The sequence below is a fragment of the Tamandua tetradactyla genome, chromosome 11 (assembly GCF_023851605.1).
Source record: "Tamandua tetradactyla isolate mTamTet1 chromosome 11, mTamTet1.pri, whole genome shotgun sequence".
Lineage (NCBI taxonomy): Eukaryota > Metazoa > Chordata > Mammalia > Pilosa > Myrmecophagidae > Tamandua > Tamandua tetradactyla.
In genome coordinates, this window is record NC_135337.1 from 93,450,999 (window position 1) to 93,461,372 (window position 10,374).

General features: G+C 34.4%; 1 non-coding gene across 1 annotated transcript; it reads left to right on the top strand.

The window, feature by feature from the left end:
* The first annotated feature begins 4,940 nt into the window (after nucleotides 1-4,940).
* On the top strand, nucleotides 4,941-5,047 carry LOC143651036 (U6 spliceosomal RNA). Its single transcript, XR_013159782.1, has one exon. It is a non-coding gene; the product is annotated as a U6 spliceosomal RNA (small nuclear RNA).
* Nucleotides 5,048-10,374: the final 5,327 nt, after the last annotated feature.

Consider the following 10,374-nt stretch of genomic DNA (forward strand, 5'->3'; position numbering starts at 1 on the left):
ATTGTTCTAATATCAGATGACACCAGACAGAGACCATATGTATGTCATGTGTGTGTGAATGCATTCTGTCACTATTTTGACTCTAAATGACATGAGACAACCACCACTAAAATTTTATGACTATGAAAGTGACTTCATTCACATCTCTAACCTTAAACAAGTGAAAGAACCCTTACAATGTACATCAATGAAATCACTGTGTCAAGGCCTTTAGTTAAAATGTATCCTTAAACCACACGATTGCAGTACACTTTGAGGAACCCTATGCCTACACCTGGAGGAGTTAGCATCTGAGCTCCAGCCTTGGTGGAGTGGGAATAAGACCTGAAACAGCCGTAAACAGACAGGAAACTCTTTACCATGAGAGAGAGACTCCAGGAAAACTATAAGATAATATTTTCTTCTAGAGAAGTTGTTCAATGATATAACCATGAAAAATCTTTTACTTATAGAGCCATTTTCCTCAAATATGTGAGGATTTACACTGTATTAAAAACTGTGTATATAATGAATAAAAGAAAAATCCCCAATATAGCTTCAATTCTGCTCAAATTCAAGAAGAAAAAACATTCCCTGACTCATTCTATGAGGCCAATATCAGTGTCTTACAAAGCCAGAAAACGTGCCACAAGGAAAATAAATTGCAGATCAATATGTCTTATAATATAGATATCAACAACTTCAACAAGATACTGACAAAGTGAAAGAAACATGAAAATAAAATAATTATACACCATGATCAAGTGGGATCTATACCTGGTATGCAAGTGTGTTTTGACATAAGAAAATCAATTAATGAAATATACCACATTAACAGCATGCAGGAAAAAATCATATGATTATCTTAATTGATGCAGAAGAGGATTTCACCAAAATACAGCCCCTTTTCTTTAGAAAAACACTTTTAATATAGGAATGGAAGGAAACTTCCTTAACATGATAAAGGGCATATATGAAAAGTTTATTGCTAATATCCCACTGAATGGTTAAAGACTGCAAGCTTTCCCTCTAAGATCAGGAATAAGATAAGGATGTCCAGTGTTATCACTTTTGTTCAATAATATGCTAGAAGATCTTGCCAGAACAATTAGGTGAGAAAAATAAATGAAATCATCCAATTTGTAAAGGGAGAACTAAAACTTTCCCTATTTGCAGATGACATGTTTTTATACATAGTAAATTCTGAAAAATCCACAGCAGGGCTCCTAGAGCCAATAAATGAATTCTGCAAAGTGATTGGCTGCAAGATCAAGACCAAAAAAGCAGTAATGTTTCTATTCACAACTGGTGAATAATTGGAAGAGGAAACCAAGAAAAAAAACCTTTCACAATAGTGACTAAAATATTCAAATATCTATGGAGAAATCTAACCTAAGATAGAAAGGACTTGTACATAGAAAACTACTAAACTTTGCTAAAAGAAATCAAATAAGGTCTAAATAAAGGAGAGGACATTCATTGTATGTATTGGAAGACAACAATATTAGATATTGATAAGCCCCGAATGCAATTTATTTATTCAAGGCAATTGCAATGGCAATTTTAACAACTTTCTCTGCAGAAATGGAAAAGCCGATCATCAAATATGTATGGGGAAACCAACTTACAAAAGAAGAATTAAGTTGGAGGACTCACAAATTCCAATCTTAAAATGTGTTACAAAGACACAGTAATCATAAAAGGATAGCACAGCACAGACATGTACAATACCAATGGGAATGGAATTGAGAGCTCAGAAATCAACCTTCACATTAATGGCCAACATGTTTTGAACAAGGTGGGAAAGACCATTCAGTTGGAAATGAATGACCCTTTCAAGTAATAGTTTGGGAAAACTGGATTCCATTTGCAAAAAAAAAAAACAAAAAACAAGAGGATGACCCTTACTCCAGAAAATATTTTAAAAATCAACCAAAATGCATCAAAGACTTTAATGTAAGAGCTAAATTATCAAACACCTAGATTAAATTAAGGAAATTTTCAGGACCTTGTGTTAGGTAATGGTATGTTAGACTTTACACCCAAAGCATAGCAATAAAAGAAAAAATAAATAAATGGGACTTCATCAGAATTAAAAACTTTTTCACCTCAAAAGACTTTATCATACAAGTAATACAATAACCTAAACAGTGGGAGAAAATATTTGAAAATTTTCAAATATTTGCATATCAGCATATCTGATAATGGTTTAACAGCCAGAATATATAAAGAAATCCTTCAAGTTGGCAAAAAAGAGAAAAAATTGAAAATGGGCCAAAGACTTGAACAGACACCTCTCTGAAGAAGATGCACAAATGGTTAGAAAGCACCTGAAAAAAGCTCAATGCCATTAGCCATTAGAGCTACGTGAATCAAATCACAATAATATATCATTTCACACCCACTAGAATGGCTGCTATTATAAAAACAGAAAAATAAAAGTATTGGACAGGATGTGGAGAATTGAAAACACTCATTCATTGCTCATGGGAATGCAAAATGGTGTAGTCTCTGTGGAAGAGGGTTTGGTAGTTTCTGAGAAATTTTAACATAGAATTACCATATGATTGGACAATCCCATTACTGGGTATATACCCAAAAGCATTGAAAGCAGGGCCTCGATCTGATATTTGAATACCAATGTCCATGGTGGCATTATTCATAATTGGCAAAAGATGGACTCAACCCAACTGTCATCAACTGATGAATGGATAAATAAAATGTGGCTTACAAGCAGAATTGAGTATTATTTGACTGTAAAAGATGAACTTTTGATACATAAGGCAGCAGGAATCAAGCTTAAATGTTGATTAAAATAATATAGACACAAGAGGACACATAATCTGTGACCTGACTGATAGGAAATAATTAGCTTAAGCAAATTCAAGAGTCAGAACATGGAATATAGGTGATCATGGGAGGGAAAAGGAGTAAGTGATAGTGAGACAATAATTAAAATGTACAGAATTTTTAACTGGGATGATTGAAACGTGGTAATGGTGGTAGTCATGGCAGCACAACATTGGATACATAGGTAACCACACTGAATTATATATTTGAATGTGGTTAAAAGGGGAAATGTTAGGTGGTATAAATGGCAATAAAATAAAAATAATCCATGGAACTGCACACCACAAGCAGTGAACCTTAAGTGAAATTATGGATGACAGTTAATAGTACAATTATAAAAATGTGTTTTCATCTATTGTAATGAATGTAGCACACCAATGAAAGGTATTAATATTACCTTTGATAGAGTTCATTCACTTTGTGCAGGCTGATATGCTCTCTCATGTTGGGTATTTACCCAAAAAATTAATTTAATAGGCAAGTAGGGGAACAATAAACCACAGTTCATATTAATAATTTAATAGCAAATGAGGCTGAATATATGTCACTTTGTAAGTTACATGCTTGCTCTTTATCTCTCTCTGTTAAAGTCATTTGCCTTTGTTCACAGAAATCTGAGTTTTAATTCTTGTTTTGCCTACATATGTTGAAATAAAAATTGCAGCTTTTCTCAGCAACTTGTGCTGGCCATTTCACTCTTTTCTTTATGTATAGAAGATAAAAGAGTTTGGATTCCAGCCCAAAATATCCTTCTAGTAAGGGAGAGTTTTTGTTCAAGGCCATCAGGTATGCATCTAAAAAATGCATTTCCTTCCTAAATCTCCTAATTATCTAGAAGGGAAGCTTGTTTCTGGTCACTTTGAAGTATAGTTATCTGAAGTAAATTTTAATAAGTAGTGTTCTTCATTTATTTTTTCAAGAGTCCGAAGGAATACAATTACTAGGGATCAATCAGAATTTAGGAATCTCACATCCTTCATATTTGTTAATATTGACTGTTGTGTCACTTGGTTATTGCTCCATAACACATGTAACATAAAATAACATAACATAATATAACATAAATTTGTCTTAGAGACAAAGTAACTAGTCAAGTTAAGAATATATATCCCTAAAGGACATATCTTCAACAAGAAAAAAAAATGCGTGGGCCCTTCACAAGTGGTAGGACTTATTCAGAGAATTCAAACCAATTGTGCCTGAAAACAGAAATAGTTTAAGCCCACCCTCTGCATCATACATTATCTCAACCATGACAATGGCAGAGACAGGGTCTGCTGAAAATTAAAGGCATAATGCCACTTTATGTCAGTGGGGGAGCTTTGGGCTGAAAACCATCACCTGCTGTGCAGTATAGGAAAAGCACATTATCAAGAGGCTTCACAAGAACAACTGGTACCTTGCTGAGTCTCACCCCCAGGGAAACTTGATGCTTATTACACCCACCTCTTGTATCCTGGGTTTGATTGGGGTGAACCTATCAAGCAGGGAAAGAAACTGAAAAACTAGAGCTGTTAAATAGAAGCTATGATAGAGAGAAGAAATAAGTTGAAGTGAAATCCAGAGAACAGATAGAGAACAGAGCCAAACAATAAGACAACCCCAGGCAAAAGAGAAAAGTGCCTCCAGAATAAACCAAGGAAGAAAATCAGATGCCTAGGCACTAGAGAACATCAGAACTCATACCAGGAAGGACAAAGACATGGCCTAGTGAAAGTAACAAACTAACACCTCAACTGAGATACAGGAGAGATAGAGGAGAGAAGCAGAATAATAAAAATTTTCAAACAAATCTTCTAAATAAAATCAATGCACTGGAGGAAATAGTAAAACTGTTCAGGGATATGAAGAGGACACAAACGGTCCTACAGAATAACACAGAGGCTTTATAAAACAAATGAGAGATCTTATGGGAATAAAAGGCAGAATAGAAGAGATGAAAAACATAATAAAGTCATACAACAGCAAATTTGAAGAAGCAGAAGAAAGGATTAAAGAACTGGAAGACAGGCTATCTGAAATCCTATACATAAAACAAGAGATAGGGAAAAGAATGGATAAATTTGATTAGGGTCTTGGGGTACTGAAAGAAAACAAAAAGTGCATGGATAGTGCTCTCTTCAGCAGCACATATACAATAATTGGAACAATACAGAGAAGATTAGCATGGCCCCTGAGTAAGCATGACATGTAAATTCGTGAAGCATTCTATATTTTAAAAAAAAGAATAAAAAAGTGCATGGATATATGTGTTATGGTCTCCCAGAAGGAAAAGAAAAGAAAGAAGGGGCATAAAAAACAGTGAAGGAAATAATCGCTTGAAAATTTCCAAACTCTCATGGAAGACATAAACTTACAGTTACAAAACCACAGCATACCCAAAAAGAAGAGATCCAAACAGATTTATTCCAATATAATTCCTCATGAGATTGTGAAATGGCAAAGAGAAGGAATGATTTTTTTAAAGCAGCAATAGCAATGCAATCCATTACATACAAAGTGAAACTTGATAAGATGATATGTAGATCTTTTAGACGAAAGCATGGATACAAGGAGGTAGTGGTTTGATATATACCTTGGTTCAAGAAGGCTGATGAAGTTCATGGTTTCTCTCTCAAGTGAGAAGGTACATGGCAAAAAAAGTCACAGTTTCTCTCTCATCTGGAAGGGCATATGGTGGACACAGCATCTGCTAGCTTTCTCTCCTGGCTTCCAGTTTCATGAAACTCCCTGGGAAGCCTTTTCTGTTTACATCTACAAAGGTGGCTGGATCGTGGACTCTGCTTCATGGTGCTGCTGCATTCTATAATCTCTCTAAGTCTCCTTCGTTCTCCAAAATGTTTCCTCTTTTATAGGACTTAAAAAACTAATCAAGACTCACCCAAATGGGTGGATACATGCCTCTACCTAATTCAGCTTAACAACTACTCTTGATTAAATTACATCTCCAGGGAGATGGTCTGAGTACAGATTCAAATATTCAGTACTGAATAGGGATTATTCTGCTTTTACGAAATGGGATTTAGATTAAAACATGGCTTTTCTAGGGGACATACATCCTTTCAAACCAGCACATGTATCTATATTAATATTAGAAAAATGAGACTTCAAGTGTAAAACAGTTAAATGGGAAAAAGAAGCTCACTATGTATTAATAAAAGGGACAATCATCAGAAGTCATAACAGTGATAAATATTTATGCACCAAGCCCAAGTGCGTCAAGATATGTGAGGAAAACACGGACAACACTGAAAGACTGAAGAGACTCTTCTACAATGAGTTGGCAATTTCAATGCATGACTCTCATCAATGAATAGAGCATCTAGATAGAAGATCAATAAGAAAAAAGAGATTGTATATAATATAATAAATGATCTAGATTTAACAGACATTTATAGATATTACCCACAGAGCAGCATTATGTACATTTTTCCTAGGTGCACACAGGTCATTCTCCAGGATAGATCATGTGTTGCGTCACAAATCAAATTTCAATAACTTTTTAAACTTTTTTTATTGTATAATATAACATATATACAAAGGAAAGAGATAAAAAGCAATAGTTTTCAAAACACTCTTCAATAATCTGTTATAGGACAGATCTTAGATCAAGATTATATAATGCAGTTTGGTAAGTCATAATGGAATGTAGCTGAAAATCAATGACAAATGGAAGGTGGGAAAATTCACAACTATATGGAAGCTAAACAATACACTCTTAATCAACAAATAGGTCAAGGAATAAATTGCAAGAGAAATCTAAATATGCTGAGCCAAATGAAAAAGAGGACAAAACATAGTAAATCCTACAGAATGCTAAAAAGATGGTGCTATGAGGGAAATTTATTGCCCTAAATGCCTAACTGAAAAATTGAAGAAAGAGCAAAAATTGGTGAATTAACTGCACACCTGGAGGAGCCAGAGAAAAACAGCAAACCCATGCCTAAGCAAACAAAAGAAAAGAAATAAATTAGGAAAGAAACACATGAAATTGATAACATGAAAACAATAGAGAGAATACATAAAACCAGAAGTTAGTTCTTTGAGACAATTAATAAAATTTATGAGCCATTAGCTAGGCTAACAAGGCAAAAAACAAGACAGGATGCAAACAAATAGACTAAAAAATAGGAGTGGGACATAACTACTGACCCCAAAGAAATAAAGGAGATAATGACAGGATACTATGAGCCACTATATGCTAAAAAGCTAGACAACTTGGTGAAATGGACAACTTCATAGAAAATCCTGAACAACCAACATTTATTGGAAGAGAAAGGGAAGACCTCAACAAGCCAATCACCAGTAAAGAGATAGTCATCAAAAAGCTCCCCCAAAAGAAATGTAAAGGACCAGATGTCTTCACACGTGAATTCTACCAAATATTTAAAAAGTCTTTGGTACCAATCCTGCATAACCTCTACAAAATGTTGAACAGGAGGGAAAGCTACCTAACTTCTTGAGATACAAGTAATTATTGGAATAACTGGATCATTCGTGAATGTAATCCCAAAATGATTTAATCATTTTTTTTCAATTATGTGACAAGGATTGTAATCCATCTTATCTCAAGAAAGTTAGTCATGTAATGACTTAAATCCTGAATTCTGTTTCAGTTCACAAGACAAGATTGAATTTCCTTTTCTTTTTGCCCTTTAATTTTTCTTTTTTAATTTTTACGAATCTCACTCCAGATTTTGGGTGTACAGAATGAGTGGGTGATGCTATGCAATGAAAAATTTTAGAATGCTAGTGCATATTGAGTACAAGTCATCACATTCTGATTTCCTGTGAATCTCAGTGCAGATGAAAGTCAGGTGAAAATCATAGTTATTTGGGCTTACACGGTGTTTTATCTTTCTAGCTCTTATAATAAATATCTAACAGTGGGTTGGCTTTACACTAGGAATTTATTTGCTTAGAAAGCTAGAAGGCTAGGAGGCTTTCTTTCTCTTGGTTGTTTCTCTTGATGACTTTTGGTTTTCTCTGTTTTTTCCATCAAATGACAATGTACTCGGCAGTGTCTTACCATTTCCCCTTTGGGTTTTGATAGCTTCTTTTTTTTGCCGCTCCACATTGCCTTTATCTCCATCTAATTTCTCTCTACTTATAAATGATTCCACTAATCTGTATTGAAATGCACGTTGATTCAGTTGGACCCCACCTCAACTGAAATAGCATTTTGAAAAGATCTTCTTTTTAATGAGTTTATGCACAGAAGAATATGGATAGTAACAAAAAAGCAGCAAAACTGGGGCACACCATTCAATCCAGCACATAAAGTAAACACAGAGATTTGTTATTAATTTTCTCAGTTACTGATCGTATGATGTCTATCAATAAGGAAACAGAAAGACTACTATAAATTTTAATTATCCATATAGAATTCAAATTGAGCAACTTGTACCCACAATTTATTATCCCATTGTTATTTGTTGTACATATCAAAATCACACCCATTATATGATATATATTATTTTTGCACATATTGTAAGGAGGTATAAATACATACCTCTGAATGACTGTAATAATTTAAACAAACAAACCATTTATTTATACTCAGAAGAATTTTTTGAATTCATATGGAAGATATATAATTTAATCTTTAAAGCTATATAAATTTAATCTTAAAGCTATAGAAATTAGAAATTCTTTAAAATATAGAAATCCATGGCCAAGGACTGTGGATCCATTAATGCTTCTTGGCCAGATGAGTAATGATAATCGAACCTCCATGCTCTGGCCTGGAAGGACCACGTGATCAGGCACAGGCTTCTGAATGCAGACAATGACCCTTGGATGTGAGCCTGCCTGACTGAGACTCTCAGTATGAGAGATTTCAGGTCATACTTGGATATTAGTGTTGTATGGCATTGGGAGTTCAGTTCTCCAAGGTCATTATAAAAATTGGTCCTTGTCATCCAATCTCTGAGGACTTGTTAATGTGAATGTAACAGGGAAAGAGGAAAAGTAAATTTCCTTCATAGCATTTGCTCTTTTTAAATTGTATGGAATCTCTGCCCTCTCCTTCAATTCTAACTTCCAATTTACAGGAATTTTAACATAAAATCAAATGCATTTTTCCAATATGAAGGATTAACATATCAATTTTAAATTTAATGTCATTTAAAATTTTAAAATCCATAAACATTCTATACTCACCAAGCAATCCTTCCTCTTCTCCACTGTTAAGTTTCTAGTAACCACAAACGTACTCTCTGACTCTGTGAAGTTGCAATTTATAGATATTTCATAAAGTGAATGCATGTATTTGTCCCTACATGCCTTGCTTATTTCACAGAGTATTATTTTTCATTTGTTTTAATAGAACAGTTACAGTTTTATGGAGAAGCCATGTAAAATGTACAGACTTCTATTATGCTCCACCACACACAGACACACATACAAACAAATGCACACAACCTTCCTTTTTCTCAAAATATATTTGTTTCCTTAGGTATTGTATTTCAGGGAAGGTGCCTTTATTTCATTCAGTTCTATCTTTTTTTATCTTTCTTATTTCTTATGATCTGATCCTGAGCTGAGGATGTAAAACAAATGGATGTAACCATATCTATTCATTATTTGCATATGTACACTAAAGTCTAGAAAATGTTTGGTATTTATGATGTTGCTTTTAAAAATCACGTTCAGTATCACATTATTTTAGACAACTTAATGCCGCGTCCTCTTTTCCCTCCCCAGTTTGACACAGTTCCCTGGAAGGAAGGGCGGTAGGCAAGGCCTTCAACGCCCCAAAAGAGAACGAGGCATAAAATGGTGTAATAGAAAAATACTGGAATTAACAACACTAATTCTGTGTTTCTTGTTGCTGGTTGTGCTCCAAGCATTATATCAAAATGAATCAGAAAGCAAAAGAATTGGAAAAAATGATACAAATTGTACAAATTGCAAAACCTTGTTAATGACTGTTTGGAAAAAATTAGGTTGGGACGCCCCCATTAAGCAAGTCATGCTGCAGATACAGCAGGCAGAAGTGCTTTTAGAACAAGTCACAGAAAAGTACCCCATAGAAAGTAAACACTTACAATTAAAAAACCCTGCATTGAGCCATCCTAGAAATTTACTCCCCACCACGGCACCGGTCCATTGCTATAAAACAATAAAAAATCTAAGTAAACAATGTAACCTTTTAATCAAAACAAGCTAACCTTTAACCAGACTAAAATAGGTCTTAACATATTGCCTCACCTGTAAAATAATAGAAAAAGAAAGTCTAAACTCAGAAAACTGCAAACACAATGTCTGCGGTTTAAGCCAATATCTTGCTGCTATTAAAATCTTGTGTACATGTTCCTAAGAAAATCAGAATGTGTACTTCCGCTTTACTTCCCTGAACCTGTAACTTTACCTAAAACATAACCCATGACACAACCATAATTCTGTGATACCTGTTTCCTTGCCAAAAATAAGGGTATAAAATCAGTTAAGCAAAAATAAATCTAAGCAACTCTTCTCAGAAAAGAATTCTCTAAGCTGTCTCTTGGTGTTCTCGCGCCGACGACCCTCCACAACTTCAAGCCC